The sequence below is a fragment of the Branchiostoma lanceolatum genome, chromosome 19 (genome assembly GCF_035083965.1).
Source record: "Branchiostoma lanceolatum isolate klBraLanc5 chromosome 19, klBraLanc5.hap2, whole genome shotgun sequence".
Lineage (NCBI taxonomy): Eukaryota > Metazoa > Chordata > Leptocardii > Amphioxiformes > Branchiostomatidae > Branchiostoma > Branchiostoma lanceolatum.
Window position 1 is genome coordinate 10,861,644 of NC_089740.1, and position 20,441 is coordinate 10,882,084.

At 39.5% G+C, this 20,441-nt stretch overlaps 1 protein-coding gene and 1 long non-coding RNA gene across 3 annotated transcripts in view; one reads left to right on the forward strand and one right to left on the reverse strand.

Annotated features, from left to right (window-relative positions):
• The window catches only part of LOC136425633 (uncharacterized), a 39,622-nt gene extending 19,748 nt beyond the window's left edge, over positions 1-19,874 (reverse strand). The window contains exon 1 of the long non-coding RNA XR_010754094.1: positions 19,495-19,874. This is a non-coding gene — a long non-coding RNA (uncharacterized lncRNA). The remainder of the gene's footprint in view (positions 1-19,494) is intronic.
• The window catches only part of LOC136425632 (protogenin-like), a 93,685-nt gene that overhangs the window by 48,693 nt on the left and 24,551 nt on the right, over positions 1-20,441 (forward strand). The gene's annotated exons all lie outside the window — the stretch shown is intronic.

Sequence of the window (20,441 nt, forward strand, 5' to 3'; positions counted from 1 at the left end):
AAGCTGCCTAGATTCTCAGAACTTGGTTCGCTGATCCAGGCCAGGTGGGTGTGATACCCGGGCCAGACCATCCTGGCTCATGCAGGAGGGGGGATGGGGCGTGTCATGAAAAAGAAATGCAGCCACATCCCTAGATTAGGACCTCAGGTGATCAGGGCTATTTGTGCAACGGCACAACGACTTGCCACGGCACATGTTTTCAGCCAAGCACATTGGGTCATTACGCCATACTCTCTATGATAAGTGTGTTTGGTTCTTTTACATACAGAGGTTTGACGCTTGAGGCTAACGCCTGAAGCTCCCTCTTACACTGGGCCACTGGCTTTACGTCACCATCCAAAATTGTGAATGCAATCCCTTACAATATGTCCAAGCTAGGACCGACCCAAGCATAGAAATATATTCACCTTCACCTTGAATATTCACCCTTCACCTTGAATATTCACCTTGAAGTTCAGCCAGTAGGTACCCTTTCGAGTAATGAGGCTGTACGACCATGGAATTTTTATCCATATGGCCAAGCAGCGTGGTTCCTTTACCACTTGTGCCACGGGGATATGTCGTAAGGTTGACCCAAAAGTGACATGTTTTATTATCTCTGGATTTGTTTCCCTGCAAGGAATGTATTTTTAGATGCAATGTCATGGTTGAGGTGAGGTGAGGTCATTGTTGGCGTGATTGGGTCGGTCAGTCAACCTGGATGCAATTACAATGTACATTTTATAATGTACGACTTTTTGGATTCGGATGGATAGAAATAGCCCTCGGACACACTTTGGTAAATACTTCATCCTAGTTGAGAAAAAGAACTAAAAGTTCAACTTCCATCTGTACAGACTTTACTCAGCTTCAAATTTTCTCACCTGAAATTATGGTGGACATTTGCACAGCTGAGCAGGAAACTATTGAACTATCTTTTCTAAGATAGTCTACACGGAGACGAGTCTGTATGGCAATATGCAGAATTCTCATACACATCATGCTAGATTCAGGTATCTAACTTTTTTTTGTCCCACTCATTGTCTTGAAGCCCAATTTGTTGTTAATGTTTGTTGTTACATCTGTGATTTTAAGCATATGAAACTACATTTTCATGTCGTGAAGTTAAGATATTTTGGACAAATGGGAATCGAACCCGGGCCTTGGCGGTGAGAACAACAAATCCTGACCACTGAAACACAAGAGGCGAGTAACACGGTCTCCTGGCCCCCGGGAATCGTACCTGGACCCGCCATCCCACAGACCGCACGCCATAACCGCTAGGCTAGAAGGTCGGGACCAGTTAGACTGGTCAGTTAATGGCTTAACCACACTGTTGCACTTGTCCCACAAGCCTCGAAATAGTGGGTGCATGTGCACCTGTGTGCACCCAAAATTGGAGCTGTGCGCCTAATTTTTGACTGTGGGTGCACCAGTGCACCTAGATATTTTTGTAGGCTGTAAGGTAAGGGTACTATTGTACACTAGTATACAGAAAATACTCTTGAAATGTAAGTATCTTGACTTACTTGACTTTTAGACAGAATAGCTAAAATTACCCTTTGTTGTATTCTACTAGTCTTGATGTATCTAGTTAGCTACAGAATTACAGATTGTAGTTCTTAAGAGCGTTAAACTTGGTAATTTTGTTTTGCTGACATTCAACTTTATTTTGTGTGGTGCACCCAAAATTTTTTCTGCATGTGCACCTAATTTTTTTGTCGGGTGCACCAGTGCACCTATTTCCAAAAATGAATTTCGAGCCCTGCCCCAAGAAGGAAAATTTTGTCCCAGGACGAAGAGATGGGTCCTGGAGACAGCCCTGGTCTGGACCATTTCTCTTACATGCCTCTACCCCTACAGATTTAAATGGTATGTCCCTTGGATTGTCCTTTCAGGTTGCCCTTTTGTCAAGCCCACTTGGCAGTAACCTTGGGGAGCAAACACCTGTCAGGATTGTTTACACATCCACAAAGTGTTACATAAGAGTTTGGGGCTCGAGGGGGGGACTCCAACCATGTCAGTTAAAAAGCATCAAACTAGAAGTACATTTTCTTGAAAATAGTCAGCAATTAGTATAAAGCAAAATTGAACGAAAGAAATGTTCTGGGAAACAGGCTTGCGCAGATAATATCTTCGATAGAGCTAATTGCTTTTGCAACTTTGATAATCATTTTAAGTTTTCCAACAAATTATCCCTAGTCAGGAAATTTCAACCTAACCAGAAAAATGTTCTACTATACGTACATTTGAATTCTTTGCAACACTATTTCAATTCGACATGTACATTTGATAAAGCTTTAAAATGTAAATGTAGAACTGAAAAGTACAAGTATTTTGCTATCTATCCATGGTGTATGCTACTGGTATATAGCATACTTTGTAAACCCTTATCTGTACCTTCCTTAAGCTTGTCTTCACACCAACATTACTTTCCAAAGTGTTGACATACTTTAGACAGGACTAGTGGCTCAATGTCTTCATTTTAGCAACAGTAGTCCATATAAAGACACACTGTCAGGTTTGGTTTTAATGAAGCAGAAACTGCTTTCAAGCGCTGCTGGTATAATTTTTCTCTTACTCTCTAACACACCTGTTCTCTTAAGACATTTGAAGACGACTTCAGAGGAAACAAGCCCAGGAAGTCCTCCTTTCAAGAAATCACCTCTGTCAACTTTATGTTGTGAAGTCTTTCCTTGGGTATAACCTCCATTAACATTAATGCGCCAGGTTACATCAAGGAGGTTATTATATAACCTCCTTGGTTACATAAATCCGCCACTTTGAAAAACAGTGTGTTTGAGAGATCTTCAAGTGCTGCACCCCCCTTGCAGGTATGCACAATTTAGATATACAGGAGTGCATTATACTGGGAGACGTTGGGTTGGAGATCTGCTTGGACGAATCTTTTCAGGGTGGCGGAATTATGTACCCTGGTGGAATTATGTTAGTATGTTAATGAAGCCCAGACATTTCCAATGATGAAGTGTGTTATAGAATTCCTCTTTGCAGAGGACAGATGTCATAGGAAAGTTACCTGTCTGACCAGCGGCATGGGTTGATTGGAGATGCATCTGTGCAGTTCAAATACAAAGTGTACAGAAGTCACCAAGTAACCGTTGAGTGCAGTCAGTAAAAAAAAAAACAGTGTCAGAGATTTTAGTCCGTCAAAAAAATGCAGAAATTTAGCCTTAGAAAGCATGTCCAGTTCTTAATGGGTTATACATTATTTATTGGTCGGCCTGAATATATACACGTGTATGTAATGGAGCAGTACATTGCAGAACACCTTTCCAAAGAAAACAAAAGATGTGTTATTTAAAAAACTTGCTTATTTGTCAACATCATATCAAACACAGTGCGCATGTACTAGTACTACTAGTAGTAGTGCTTTTCAAACGTTAACTCTTTGTCTCTTGTTTTTTCAAAATCTGTTCATCCGTGTTGTCCAGTCCTTTGTCCGTGTCCTGCTGACCCCTACTGTCAGTTTCCTTTCACCACAAATTAAGTCCGGAGATGATGGAATGCTGACATTTAATCTGCGTTGCCATGGCAACAAAGATGGATGTGTTTACGAGCCGGACACAATCTGCATGAACATCGTTTCACTTTTAGGTCAGCAAGGGTTCTTGGAACCGTTGCGTATGTACATGAAGTCAATTCCTTCATCATCATAGGATACACTTTGAAGGAATGGCTTATTTCAATGAAAGATTGTGTATGTGCGTCATATAAACTACTTAAGGCTCATGAAGAATTGTCCATTATGACGTACATGATTTGACACAATTTGGAAGTGCACATCGGAATTGGGAATATGGACTTTGATGGGACCATCATAATGGCAGTAATCAGGCTAGGATTGCTCAGCTGGCTTGAGGGTCAGAAGGGATGGGTGTTTCTGTGTGCTCGAATGTCACATGCCTACACACATCTACCTGTTGGTGGAGTGGAGAATCCATACTTGTACAATCTTTCATGTTGTTGTTTTTTTGTTACGTTATGTTTCAACCTCCTTGGTTTCAACTGAAGGTAGTTACACAAGCAAAGGGCAAGAATGATAAGCCAACAGCTAGTCTGCAAATTATGTCATAACAGAATTTCCTCTCCTGACATACTTTCTCGAAGTTGGTCAAAACATTGCACTGCAGAAACTTTCCATAGTGTTTAGTAAAGGAATTAAGGAATGTTTTTCAAGAGAGAGGTTTTTATTGAAGGCAAACTGCATTCAGAAGGTCATGGGTTCAAACCTCGGTCAGGTGATACCAAAGACTTTTGAAATGGTACATCATTTCTCTGCTTAGCACTCAGCACTTATGGTATGGCAGCCATATACTCTGACTACCAGTAGACTAGTCCCCTGTTGTAGTGCTTGCGCAACTGTGTGGCCCAAGGGCTTCAGAAATTGAGATGGACACTGGCCCTATGATCCAAAAATGTGGGAAGGATCGTGACTTTTAACTAAACTGAACTGAAAGGGGCAAGGAAAATTACTACCATAGGTCATTTGGGCTGTGTTTGACCTGGTGTTATGTACTGCACCGATGCGCAATGTGGACCTCAAACTAACAGATGGCGGACTGCCCCTTGTAAGTGAATGATGTAAGGCCCCAATGAAAATAGAATTGTTTTTCATCACTGCATGTTTCTTGGCAAATGGTAGAAGGGTTATATTAGTCCACACAGTATGTACACATGTATGTCCTTAGATGACACAAAATTCAAGTGGTAGATGCTGGTTGCTAAAGTGATGAAATGTAGTGGAACTGAAAGCAAGACGACAACTACTAGTATAATTAGCATAAAAAGCCAATTTGTTTGGTAGTCAAGAAATCTTCGACAAATTTGTGCTTTAAAACTGTTCTCATGTCACAATGCGTGCTGTGATTTTGTTTAAAGCACTTAGTACAAACAGGATTAGATATTTGTATAGAGGAGAATTCAAAAGATAATACCAGTTGACATTTTCAAGCTGTCATTTTGTGTTACCAAGTTTCCTCGAATGTTATACAGTTAAACAGAATAGAGGACCTCATGGAAAGATCTTCCATTGTAGCTAGATCATTATACCTTCTGCTGGCTGGAAACTCCAAAAGCAACAGGTGTTTCTGACTAAAATTGATTGCGAGCAATACTTTAATCAATGTCGTTGTGAAAACATTGTTTCCTAAAGGGGTGTTAAAAGGGAAATGCATGGGTCTTTTTACCAATTTCGTACACATGTTATAAGGCTATTATTTGCAGCTTTCTAATGAACTCTAGATGAATTGCCTCGAAGTGGTTAAAGCGGACAAGGGCAGTATGCAATGTGACCCCACTCTATAAATGTCCGACACTTAAATACAGCTTGTCGTGGATTATAAAGCTGTTTTGAATTTAATGCTGACGTTAACAAATCCTCCACTTATCTAAGCTGGTAAACTGGTCCCTACATAAAGCCGAAGTTGACCCCCATAAGTATGTGTCAAGACAGAAGGTTCATTGTGAATGTCAACCTAAGTACGAATTAATGGCTTTCAAAGTGGCGCAACAAGAGGACAGAAAGGGGGCAGGACTATTACTTAAGGTGTGTCATGACCTTGTTTAAAAGGCGTTGGTAGGTTCTAAGGGAGCGGGCCCCGTAAATTAAGCTGTTTAACAGAATGGTAGATTTGTAAGTGTACACCTAATGGAATGAATGGCAAGACCGAGGGGATAGAAAAAATACCCAGAGGCTGATCTTTGCTGTCTTAACCTTAATATATTTTTGTTTCTTCAAAGTATTGGCCTGTACACGTTCTACTAAAAGTGCAATTCAAATCTCATGGTCTTCTGTTGTTTTTTTGGTGAAGCACGGAAGCCAGGTACTTTCACTAAAAAAAGAAAGGACTTTGACTCAGTGTATATGTAACTAAGAAAATATATTAGAACTTACAGACTGTAAGGTCACTTTAGAAAACCAAGCTAATTTTGTCCATATTGACATGCTTTGTTATCGTAGGTAGAGAACAGCTTGAAATCGGATGTTGTTCATGACATCATGTATTCACTTTTTAGCATTGGGTCAAAACTTAAACTCAATCTATAAACTAAGTATGGGGTTATAAATCTACTATACATGGCATGTCTTTGCGGAATGTCAGAGAGAATTTAACCCAGAGAAAATGAAGAGAAGGTGATGTGCGCACACGGCGTTGGTCGTGTGGAAATGTCGCACATATGTGCATGAAATGTACCGCCTAATCCTATGATGTATATGCCGCGGGAACGGGAACATTTATAACGGCCTGGGTGCGTTGTGTCCTCGCCACCTCGGTTGTGACAGTAATCATTGGTAATCGAGGTCAATTTTGCTCCCAAATCGGTGCGTTTTGAACCTGAACAGGTATTAATGACTGTACCACTGGACCCACTGAGATGTGGGCTTGGCAACAGTGGTCAGTTTGACACCTTCCCTACATGTGCTAACAGATGGCATGAACTTTTGAACCAAAGCACTGGCAAAACAATCTTTTGTATCCCATCACATCTTTTACGGATCCTCAAGCAGAACAACAAAACAATGACAAAAATATGTTGATCAATACAGCAATTGTATTATGAGCAGCAGCAACAGCTTACTGATGAATCTCTGGACTTATAAATGTTGTTGACTTGTTGAACTGTCAAAAAAACTTTCCTCTGGTTCATTTTATGAAAAAAAACACGTACAAATTCATTTAATAAAGCAGTCAATCAAGCAACTAAATGGTCAAACATTTCAGCTAGGTAGCATCCACTACCTTTCGCACGTGACACTGACCATTTCCAAAATCCATCCAGGATCTGTTAAGTTGCGTGTCTTATTACTTTGATGTCTAACCTTCATCGACAACTGTAGAAATTATCAAAATAAGTAAAATTTTCATTTAATTTTAACACTGGACAATGAATTCCAAGATTGATGCCCCTCTCAAGACGCAAAACCTAAAAGAAAAAAAACGACACTAGACGTTATGATTTTTTTCCTGTTCCCGTTACAACTGCATCCAGAACTTCATATACCTAAGACCATTTATGTATTTTTTCTTCTACCTTTTGTGAAAGATAATATCTTAAGTGTTGAAAGGAAGTCGGAAGGATATTAGCAGGAGAGACAATGAAATATTTGCAGGTTTTGACCTAAAAAGTCTTCTTATCAAAATCGAACAAAAAAAGGTATTCCATCTACTACTAGTACAAGTAGCCAGATACTAAAGTAGGATGCCTTGCTGGACATTTGCTATCTTACTTGGAAATTTCAGGCAGCAAAAAGAGAAAAAAAGCTTTTCTTTTAAAACTGTAGCTGTGTTATAGCTATTGACAAAGTATACGAAATGACAATAATTATTTTTTTGTGAATTATAGATTCTGATGTTTAATTTCCTGGCCAAATCCCTTTGCAAGGAAGAGCCATTGACTTGTTTTCCACCACTGGTCAGGTCCAATTTATTCTGCCTGGCTAGTTTCTCACAAAGCCTGCACACAGCAGTCACATGTACAGTTCTGTTTGTTATTCTGTTGAATTTGCTATGTCTACTGTTTTTCCCATCCAAACAACCATCTTATTTGTGCCTTAAATAGAAAGACAGTGCGGTTGTGGCACTAACACCGCTGGTTTAAAATCGTTTGTTATGATCGTAAATTCCTTTCTTCCCATACTGCTTTTTGATTGGACATTGATAAACGTTCATCTGTTGGAGGAAAATCTCCCCCTGTGGCATGTACTTGGGAAAAGATGTTATCGGTACGATAGCTGTACGAATTTACGATATTTGCCTACCGATCTGAGTACACATATCGTGTTGACTGTATAAGTTACACATTGTACGCAGGCAAAAAAACGCACAGCGTTTTGATTATGCACAAAGTGTGCAACCTGGGTGGGTGGGGAATGAAAATGAAAGAAAATTGCTGGAACTAGTATTCTCGGCACATTTGCATAATTGCAGGAAAGGGAACATACCAGTGCTCTTGCACTGATTGTTTCCTTTCTACAGTGGAAATTGTCCTCAGTAGTGACTACAATGGGCCCCGACCTAGAACCCTAGATGTGGGGACAAGCGGAGGCAAGGAATGACTTCATTAGCTGGTGTTGTTGGGCATGTGTGGCACAGACACTGGCTTATAGGTTAGTAAGGACAATGACCTCTATGCGCGGTCTGGTTTAGAGACCAGCGCAGCCACCACATCAAAACACATGTTTTTCCACGGACCTCCCTGTAAGACGTTTGGCATCTAGGTGGAAAAATCCTGGGACGTCGGATAGGACATTAAATGGAGAGTTTCAGGAGAGCTACAGCTCTTCAAGCACCTGAGCTGTCTACAGGACCCGTCCCTCCGTCCCAGGATGGAAATTTGCTTGTTGGGACGGAAAAAGGTTCACCTTGTTTGTCCCAAAAATGGGAACTTCATGACATGATATTGATAAAAATACATTTTTGAAAATCAAAACATTGCCTCTCAAATATTGAAAGGGATGGAAAAAAATTTAAAGCTGAAGACAGCCCTGTCAAGCACATTAAAGAACCCACCACACTTAGACAAGGATGCATTTGCAATGTTTAAGTCGCAGTTGAAACTTTTGCCGCAGTTGTAACTTTTGATCCGAAAGGTTAAACTGGTCGCAACTGGTTCAAACAGGTCCAGCAAGGTGTGGCATGGCAGGTATATCCACTTGAGTTACTCCCAGGTTCACAGGTCAACTGCTGTTTGTTTTAAGGTTGTCTTGGGTTTTCTGCCCTCGTCTGTTATACATAGCTATGTGACAGACAGATCTTTAACCACACCTGTGGTTTCACCTGTAAACTGCAAGGTAACTAAAGATCATGTGCTTCGTTGCTTGAGATAAAATTGCTGCATCTTAAAATCTAGCATAGCAAAAGTATTATTCCATGGGTCTTATTTTTGATTTCGATGGCAAACTAGAAAGGCATCTTACAGACTGTGTGCAACTTTTTAAGGGACATTTTACAATTTTACAATTGATGACGTTTCGTCAAGATTGGCCTCAACATCCTCAATAGCCAACAATACTTGTACAGATATCTTATAATCCAGCTCAATCCGGATTGCTTGTTATTGGATAGATATACTGTACTTATTCCCTCAAATTGTATAAGACCATTGGTTATATTGAAAGGAAAGGTCATTGTAGATATCACATTTGTGATTTTGTTGTACATCATAAGAGGGTCTGCATGGGGAAATCCTGACAATAGTTGATGGTACGGCCACAGCAGAAGAGTGTGTAAACTTTAAAGGAGCACCCACAATGCTAAATTCAGGAGGACTGGCGATGGTTGATTTGTTTTTGCAATATGTCTTTGGAATTGTTGAAGAGATTCATCAGTCACGTGTGATTACAAGTTACTAGAATATTCTTCAATCAGCGACTTAAAAGGTAACAAGACACGTACCTCCAAATTTTAGATCATCGGATGTCTACTGTACATCTTGGGAATGATTAAGTTGGATTGATCCATCTATTCATGGGGTGTCCGGCAAAACTTCTCTGTAAATACTGACACCACCCATGGTGACTTTTGCGCAAGCTGGCATTTGATTCCACTATACGAATAATTATTCAACATCGCTTAACGTATTACTTATGATATCAAACATCGTGTTACGTTGAATTCGAGGGACCAAGTGCCCTTCATGAATAATTTACCACAGTGCTTAATGTTGAATTAAAGCAATTAACAGTGAATTAGAAAATCTTGCTACGCCTAACGGCAAAAGGTATGCAGCCCCTCCTGAAAGTTGATCAGTAAACCTGTTGCAGTGAATATGTTTTCAAGGGTGTTCACCCAAGAGGTTATGTTTATAAACTGTTACAACTTGATGGCCACGGATACAAAGTAATCCATTGTTAGCAGGGGAGACATTGCATTTACCTGTGTTGGGCTGTGTTGCTGTGTGCTTTGTATGCATTACACTCGCCGTACCATGACACTGGCCCTTTGAGATGTGCAACAGGATAGGTCCTAACTTTAGAAACATCTACAGTGTTGCACATGTTGATGGTCAGGACGCAAGGTGCTTACTTTAGGTGGGGTCACTCTCTCATGCTATCAGATTTCCGGTGAACTGGCTAGGCCAGGGCTTTCTTATCACCATTAAAAGGGCAGTGCCCCCACTTACACATTGGCCACAGAGCGCTCTACCTACAATGTAGACATTGGTAATGAAGAGTAGGTGCTGTATGTCTGGGGCGGTGAAACGCAGCAAAAAAAAGAAGCAAATTTTGATGAATTTTGGCAAAATTACCGGGATACTTCTACATGTACATGTATGTGCAAGCACATAAAAACTCGGGGAACAACAGACAATGAGTGAGTGAGTGAGTGAGTGAGTGAGTGAGTGAGTGAGTGAGTGAGTGAGTGAGTGAGTGAGTGAGTGAGTGAGTGAGTGAGTGAGTGAGTGAGTGAGTGAGTGAGAGAGAGAGAGAGAGAGTGTGAGAGTGAGAGTGAGTGAGTGAGTGAGTGAGTGAGTGAGTGAGTGAGTGAGTGAGTGAATGAGTGAATGAGTGAGTGAGTGACAAAAAGTCCTAGGGGGGCCATAGAATGCTGGGAAGTTAGTTTTCACATTGTACAGTTCCGAATGTTGCTATTTGAAAATGCCTGTGTATGGCTTCAGAAAATGTCTTCGGACAGCTTCACTTTGACCATATTCGCCCTTGACATTCACCCTAGCTTAATTAAGCCAAGGGCATCTGTAAATCATTACACTTGTGTAGAAAAAGTCATGCTTTCCAAAGTCCTCTGGGTATTATAGTATTCAAAGAAGTTAAGGTAGTGTGCATCCACACTTTCAAGCACATGTAGATGACTTGATGAACATTTTACAGTAACGGTAAAGGATATTGCTGTTCGAGATTGGTCGTAAAAAATCCATACAAAGTCATATCCTCACTTGTCCTTGACCATCTTTGCCCTTGACATTTAAAGGGAGGGCGTCTGTAAGTCATTTGAAAGGTAATTGGAATGGTATGTACATGTTATACCTTTATCTTGTCTTTTTGGCTTTAGATTCTTCAGAGCCGTTTATTTACTTTATGGTTCCAATCATACACGCAGTCTACATGTGGTACAAAGAACAATATGTATAGTTTGCTGCAAACTTGAACTTAAAGTTCAATGACCACCAGATTACTCAAACAAATGGGGAAATGTTGTTTTTAATAACCCATTTCTTAGTTTCATTCAATTTCAATTTATTTATTTAACCAGTCTACTACATCTCAGATCTCTACGGATCTGTTTCAGTTGCCAAGTAAACACCATCTTTCTTTCCTATTCAAAATCCTCAATGACAGTTTTTGCAAGGCGGGCACTATCCTGTTGTAAACATTTTCTTCCAGTTCATTGTCAGATTTTGGTCATATGGCACAAGTAGGTTGTGGAAAAGGGCTAAAAAACTTTGTTAAAACAGATCTTGAATCATCACGAAGAAGAACTACATTGTATTATGAAGAAGATATACACTTTGACAAACTAAAAGCAAACATGGTTTTGATGAAGAAAATTGAATCTGCTCTTGTTGAGATGGTTAGGTGTTGTCAGTTTTGATTATGTCGCTCTGGTATCCCTTGAAAACAAAACAAAACAAAAAGAAACAAAAACTCTAAAGCAAGAATATTCATATCAAAAGACTTCACGTTAACCTTTTCTCATAAAAGTTTGGAAAGGGAGAAAAGATGGTTTAAGCCTTTAAGGTATTAGTGAGGAAGTGAAAGGTACAAATCAGTGAGGGCCGGATGGGCAAGCATGGCCGCCATCTTTGTCACTGGCCCCCAGTACAGCTCTCTGAAGCTGCCCTGGCATGGAGTGTGCCCTTTCCTTAAATACCCACTCGTTATTCCCCCATTTCCTCGGAACAGCCCCCATCCTTCCCAACCTCCCTCCCTCCCCTTGGTCCCCCGGTTTGTGTGCGCCCGTGTTTGCAGGAGACTTCGACAATTTGTGAATTTTCAGGTCCCTTGAAGGTGTTTATTTGTCAGCTTGGTGTGAAAGGCCCGCTGGGTTCTTCAGAAAAGGTTGGGGAGGTCGCAGGGGGACCATTAATCTGGCTGTGCCATCAAACGCCACCACCCCCTCCTGGACTGACCGCCTGTGTCCAGTCTCACCTCAACAAGGATTTTTTGTGTTTCGTAGGCATCCAACTTTCCCCCTTTTGTCGTTTTCATCAAAAACAAGAGACAGATGATTTGCATTCGTGAAATATCTCAGGTGCTTTTGCATGCAGAGGGTAGTCATCTTAATCCTGTTGTGTGTTGTTGTTGTTGTAAGATGGTAAACACCTCAGGAATGCAACTAAGTGTAAACACTTTAAAACAGTTACAGTACCATTCCAATATTATGCACTGATTTTTTTTCTGCATATTTTGAGGTGTCTAATTGATGTGCCCTAGATATACCAAAACATTAGCGTACGGCGAAAATGTAAACATACCCACAATGGCTAATGCGTACAATTCTTTGTTAACTTGTTGATATTTTGGGCTGAACATATGATTACTGCAGGAAACTGTATGCCAGGTTGGTTAGTGATTTAATAATTCAGCCGTCAATACCCCTTTATTCAAAACAGAATCTCACATCAACTACAAAATGGTAAGCTATTCTGTCACAAAAATATTGCCTACTTATTTAGTATTTCTATGACTATAGTATGAGTAGGTTCAATTCTTCCCATATACCGACACATGTGCTATTATTCTATTTTCTGAAGAAACATGACTTTTTTGGTGTATTTTTTCCCTCTTAAGTTCAAAGAAATGTAAGATCATAAATCTCTGCTCTTGTAAACAAAATCATGTTAACGTTACAGTGATAACATAACAGAAGTAGAAACAAGGAAGCAACAGAGCAAAGGAACAGTTATGTGAAATAGAAAAAAATTGTTACATGAAAACAAGGAGGTTATATAAAAACAACTGGTTCCCATTAATTTAGTTGTTATGAACTGTTAGTAATGAAACAAGTCATGTTATGTAAGTAGTTGTGTAAGCCACAAAAAGTGTGTACTGTATCAAAATATCTAGGTGAACAATATAGTAGCTAAACAAGGCTTTATGGTACCAAGAAGTTTAATGCTCTCAATGCTGTATTAGTGTTATGTTTAAGTTAGTATGAGTGTGTGGACTCAGGTAACAGGTTTTTAAAATGTTCATGGAAACAAGTTAGTGTAAAGGTATATTTAGCTTTCACTTTTGATGTTATCATTTAAGATACACTTTTAATGTTATCATTTTAAGATAAAATCAAAATATCAAGATATTAAACCTGTATTGTGATACTATATCACATGGGAACAGTACCTGTTTGGATGGCAAATAGACAGGATTTAACACAATGCTCCAGGTTTAACTGGATTTTTCGGCTAAAGCTGTAAACAATACAACAAAATGTGCTCTTTATAAACAGAATAAAATCCTTTCTTCATGATAATGGTTGGGAGAGGTTTTGTAAAAGAGTACAGGGCCGGATACAGTAAGAAGAAAGCATGTTTACCACCCCTGTTAGCCAACCAAACAGAGAAGGTACCACGCTTGACCACAGGAGCCCACTGGTCACTCTACTGCCCAGAAACACCTTTCGCTGGCCCCTATTCATAGCACGATGCCCGGAACTACTTTTCCTCTGGAGTTAGGTTCATCTCAGGTCAAGCCAGGCTGCTGAGCTAAGTCCTGACAACCTAGGCATGGGTGTGTGGTCACAAACCTTCGCAAGATCATCACGCGAACCCCCCTTACTGCTGAACAGCAAATAGTTAGCTAATGACTAACTTATCATTTGAAAAATGAGCATGTGTGTTGACAATCGCATTGATTTTTAACCAGGGCTGGGCTATCCCTGTGGAAATGAATACTTGATTTGTGTAGGTGGATGAGCACCAAACACAGCTTACATAATACTAGTACAAGAGAAATGTCGCAGCAATAAACAGGTGATACAGTTTATGGAACAAAATATGCCAAATTTAAGAAATCTTTGTTGAATGCAGCCCAAATGGAAAGAACAAAATTGATAGCATTTTTTATATGAGAAAATATTATTAAACCACCTGCAGCATGTGCTATAAACATAGCTTACATTATATAGAAATGTTGACATGGAACAAAATATGCCAAATTTACAATTTATGAAGCTTTGTTGAATGAAGAAGAAATGGAAAGAAGAGAATTGAGTGTTTTTTTTTATATGAGAGACCATTATTAAACCTACTTCAGGATGTGCTACAAAAGTAGCTTACATTCCATAAAAATTAGCTATATATAGAAATGATGACCTGAAACAAAATATGCCCAACTTACAAAATTAAAGAAATCTTGTTTCATAATTGAAGAAACAAAATTGATCCTGGATTTCTTATTACAAGAGATTGAATATGTAATATTAAACCTGCTTGAGTCTTGGTTCTCAAGTGTAGTGTTTTGTCTGATTGGTAATTTGGTATAGTGTACTACTCTGCAATAAAGGTGATTTTGGAAGGAAAAAGCCTCATTGTACAGAGGATATGTTTACCTTAGAATTAACATGTATGATTTGTGACTTCCATGTGTTATTCAAAGTCAATTTGAGTCTATTTTTGGGAACATGGACAAGCTCAGGCTAAGATCCGGTAATGAATAAGGAACACGCAATGGCAATGCAATGCCATGCAATGCAATGGTACATAATTTAGTACGCATTATTGAAAAATTATGGTACATTATGTACATGTAACTCCATCTAATGCAACACAATGGTAGACCATGGGTAAACCATTATGTCAGATCACTATGATTGTGTAGAATGCAGTATATTAGGGGAAGGATTGATAATATGCTGCTATTCAATGATCTGCAGTGACAAGTGTTTCTGCCATGAGTGCCAGTGCTTCATTGTATATGCTCACTTGGATTTTTCTCCTTGTCTAATCTATATCCTGGGGCTATAAGCTGTACCATTTCTTGAATCATATCATAGCAATTTACACTTTTGATATATCATGAAGCCCAGAGTAAAGTCTGAAAATTTACATTTTTGTTTGAGACTGATTAAAAATTCTGCCTTCAAATTATACCTTCAAATTTAAGCATATAGGTAAAAACATTATGAGTGAAGTTTGCACAAATGTCATGTACATGTATTCCGACGTTTGACCCCAAAACTGAGGAAAAATGATCCACAGCATGCTGAACCGTAAAAAACGGTCTATTTTTGCTCAAACAAAGTCATGGTTCAGTTGGGATGACTTGATTTTCTAGCCTTGGGTGAACGGTTATGCAAAAGCTACGAGGAGAATTTCAGGCGCGCATACCAGCGGAATCAAATTGAATGAAAACAGTCAGTTGATCAAGGTCACTGACATCCAAATGGATGGATGTTTGCGGAATTTCAAGGTCATGGTTGAAAATAAAAAGGGAACAAGAATGCGAGCACATTCAAGCACCATGGCTTTAACAGCGTTGACTTGCCAACTTTAGTCTTACATTTTACCCCTTAAGTTTTTTTCCATTCTATTAAAAAAACTGAGCACTAGAAAAAGTCTCAAAATTGGGAATTGTTTTACTCTGAATACGCCCAAAATTTTAAGCCCTGAAAGGCAATTTGGATTGTATTTAAGAGCTTAAATTTGGACATGAAAAAATGTATGCAAATTTTTGTAAAGTTCAATTTGATTAGTTAGAAGTAAGTTTTTTTTGTTTGCTTGTGTAATTCACTTTGCAAGGAACAGGTAACATTTTGTCGTTGTTTTTCTTCGCGGTTACAAATCTTCCGTAGAGGCCCCGCCCAAAGGCACCCATCATCCAGTAGCGTCCCACCTAAATCCAATTATTCCAGAAAGCCTGATTTTCCCACTGCTGAGGATTCAAAAGAGCCACACAATACATTTTTCATCCTGATGGCAGGGTTTCTGTTGCTTAGCAACTGGACACTTAATCTTCCCTTCCATATGGAGGCTCTGCTCAACATGCCTTATTTGGGCATACCCCTGGCCTTGACCCCTCGACCTAAGGCTGTTCTGCCAATATGGCTGCACCCCTCTGGATAATGAAGGGCAACATTATATATATTCTGCATACTCATGCAAGAATTTTGAATTGTCACATACAATTAATTGAGAAACAATTCTATTAAGGACTAAGAACGAACATTTTTTCCTGCTATATGGCCTTCTATATTACAAAATCAATATCGTAATTCATATTGGTAAGTTAATTTTTAAAAAAGCACATAGCCACGGATTCTATGATTTTTAAAAATTATAGAATCCGTAAAATTTTGCAAGCTCTGGTAATGGAATTTGGTATACTGTGGTATACTGTTGACACAAAAATGCTGCCTATATTCCATAAGCTGGTGGAATTTCAAACAGTTGCTCTGGGTTGTTTTTGCAGTATGTGGTTTGAACATGTAAATTTACTGGCATCTCTTAGATGTGGAAGATAAAGTTTCACTTTCCCATCAAATTTTCACTTTCCCATCTGTCCAGAAGAAAGAATCTGTGTAGGAGACACCGTGGGATGTCCTTGAACATGAAAATCTGAAACCTCCCTTTGTCCCAGCGTTGTTGTTTGGTTAACTCCCATCTGTTATTATTATTCTTTCAAACCCAATTAATTCCCAAATCTATCATTTGTAGGCCTACCACAGGGGGAAAAGAAAAGGGTCAAAACTCTGATATTTGAGCTGCATGGATCTATAGGAACTTGACTATGAAACGGTGTATTATTGCACTCCACATGCTGCTCACCCCTTTTGTACTAGTGGATATGGCCTTGTTGTTATGACAGGTACCAGCAATGAAGGTACCAATTACAGGAAATAGGGGTGAATGGGATTCAAATAGGTATAATTTCGTACTTGGTTTGGTTTGTAGAAAATCAGCCGTTTTATCTAGTAGAAAAGCAGCATGTCAGTGAAAGCGCAACGATAAGCTTCATCATGTTTGTTCTACCTGGATGTTTTTTTAACACTATCAATTAGTACTTAACAGGTAGTTAGACAGTGTTGTGTTCTACACCCGGATTATTTCATTAGCAAGAATCCTCAGATTACCAAAGTTTAATAATATTTTACAAGGAGAGAGAGAGAATGGAAATTACAGGGTTTCTGATAACGGATGGAAAATTATCAGTAATTGGTGTGTGTGAAGCTTTTCCTTCCTTTTGTTGCCTCAGTCAGTTTCTGTGTCAAGGGACAAGAAAAGTGGCGCGATTTGGTGGTAAAGGGGAAGGTTGGTGGAATAGCAGTAATTTGCATAAGGAGGCGGCAAAAATTTATGTGTTAGCATCTCCTAAAGGCCACATTCACATGATCATTTTGCTGTTTATTTGAATTGCATTGTAGCAAATCAAGGAGTTCAAAAGATACTAGGTTTTTAGAAAAATATTTTTGCTGACCATCAGCAACGATTGTGCTTCATGAAAAGATTGCCAGTTAAATGAGACTCAAATGCAGTTTAATGCAGAGGTCCTTGGATAGATAAATCAGATTTTATGAGTACGATACAGCTGGATACATTGTATGACATTAATTTTACTTCAACCAAAAGGGCGACCCAGTAAATTCAGAATCTGACAGCTATTTCATTTTGTGTCATTTTGATCCCAGCTTCCCTTCTTACAGCATGGGACACATGTGAATGGAACCTCCTTGCTCGTAGAAGTCATAAATCTTCATTCCTGAGCAAGTAAGCAACGCTGCCGCTGTCCTTTTGCTGTTGAATGCCAAGGTCGTCGTGCTGCTAGATTTCTGACACAGCCGAGAGTGCGGCTTTGTCAATGTTTTATGTTCTGTTGGCACCATGCATAACTATACTCCCCATGTGGTATCGCCCAAAGCTCTAGGGTAGCACAAAGTGCAAGCCCCTTTACCTTATGCTTGAGGTTCGATTCTCACAGTTAAATGGAGTCTAGCAGAACCAACCACTGTGTTTTGATGGAAGCTGTGTAATTTTCTTGGTAGGTTTTGTAAAAGCCATTGATTTTGACGTCAACCAAATATGCATGAGACCTTGGGAAGGATATTTGTGGTGCAGGGCTTTGATTTGATGTGTTAAATCTGACATAAGATTGTAATTGTTATTGGTGGTGTGCTCAATGATCCAAAGACTATGGGGAGATGGACTGAAAATTGTGATATTTTTAAAAACTAGCTTTGAAAACATGCATTTTTGCATGTTAATACAATGCTTATAGATCGTAATCTTTAATAGCGATTCCAATCTTTTTACTGGCCAAGTTACTCTTACATTCACTATCCTAACTTTGGGTGAATTGAGGACAGTCCAGTCAGAAAATTTTACGAGATGACTTATAAAAAAGCCGCCCCTGGAGATTGGTGTGGATGAGCGGACATGTACATGTTTACAATGTATGAATGCAGGTGTGCATATTGCCCTTTGGTCATCTAACCTATCCAAAACAAAAGATTGCTTCAAGGATGTTAAGGTCAGTCAGCCGTCACAGATTTGTGCAGCAGAATGGTTCAAGGAACCATAAATCGTAAATACTGTAAATCGTGAAATAATCGCTGTGGTTTTATGTTTAGAAAATTAAAGTTTTCATGTCGATCTCTCATTGGAAACTTTTGCGCTTTCTTGCATTGCTTATGTATGGTTGGTTGGTTGAACTCATAGAAAGTCCGCAAACTCTTGATTTTTAGTTTGCAGCAAAATTGAAGTGCCGCTATCTTAACTGCATTTACAGTATGCAGTAGAATCACAAAGTGTAAGGCTATGATTGTTGGTACAGTTGTACGGTCAAGGTTATTCTCATCGGTACCTTTGCAGATATTCTCTGTGACTTGTTGACTTGTTACAGAGTTGCCATCTCATATAGCAAGCCCAGGTCAGGCCCTATGAGTTATTTTTGGGATAAGGATGGATAAAAATATCCACCCGAAATTTGGTGGGAATTTAGAGGGCTGGCAAGCTTCCAAGTTCCGGAGCTTGGCAATTAGCAGTGGCATGGTCCCTTCAAATAGCATAGCTTTTGTTTGATCATGATGGTTGTTTACATTTGTGTGGCACTCTTTAGATTGGATCCAGAGGTAGATAGGGCAAGGATGTTTTATTCTCCTTAGAAGTTAGATAGGGTTAGTTTGAGCAGGGTCCTTATTTTGTCGCTGGATGTGATTTACAGACTTGAGTGCCTTGGAGAGTTATAACCTGGTTTCTCCGAAACACGTGGAAAGGAAATTCTCTGCAATTTCGGCCAATGTTAGCCAATGAGAATGGTGTTCACTTTACCCTAGTGCAATGGCCTAGTGGGTAGAGTGTTCGCCTTGCACACGGTAGGTCGTGAGTCGATCCCCGACCGGGTCATACCAAATGGTATACTGCTTTCTCTGCTTAGCACTCAGCATTTGGGAAAGAGAATGGAAATTAAACACACCACTAACAGTGGACTAGCCCCCTGCTGTAGTGATTGCACAAAGTTGTGTGGCCCAAGGGCTACTGAAACGGAGATGAGCACTGCCCTATGCACCATCGGTATGGGAACTTGGGGGAACTTTGACTTACCCTAGTTTTGGGACAGGTGGAGCTCTTACATCACCTAATTGATGTTTGTAGCTGTATTTTCCAGTGTCTGTGCCTCTTCTGTGATGGAAACGAAAAGGTCACGTGTCATGGCCAATATTCATAGTTAAGGTTCAGGGTCAGGGTCATGGGTCAAGGGTGATGCTTATATACATTTCACAAAGGGATGTCAATCAAGACAAAGAACAAATATTGTACAGGAAATGGATTAACAACAATTAGGACTCCGTCTAAATTCAATATAATAACCTTGTTTTTCGAATTTTTTTTTTAAAGAGGGAATTTAAGAATATAAACTTAAAGAAATGATAGACTATACTGATAAGTGTTTCTTGATATGTGAATGGTCCCCTTTGAAAGCCTTGTAATTCTGTCCATATTTGTATTCAATCTCTAGGCTGGCTGCCAGATTTCATGTCAGAAAAGCCACAATAGATTCACCACAATGGTTTTTGAGTTCATGTGGTTTTGACATAATACCAGCCATGACTAAGGCTGCTATCTGTGAATAAGCAGGGCCTTTGAAAGTTATGGTGGAAATCTGTGACAGCCACTGGCTTTCTTCAGAACAGGGAATGAGTAAGGTCCAGCCAATAAGTGTGTACCCAAGCGAAACCATGCAGGTCAAAATGCTCCTGACCCTAACCACTGCTGTTTGCATCATATTAAAGCACAGCTGTGTTGACATCCCCAACACCCCTTGTATGACAAGACATGGTATGTCCCTTAGGATTACTGTAATAGGACTAGTGTTGGACTGTACTATGGGAAGGTAAATGAGGGGGTTGATGCCTAAACAGAGAATAATGTCCTTCCTGGTACGGTTAGCATTTTTGGTCACGTATGGTGTAAAGTAACCAATTATGTCCTCGTATCTGTGTTATTGCCGGCCCTAAGCTTGTTTACATTCGGGCAAAACACCAACTTGA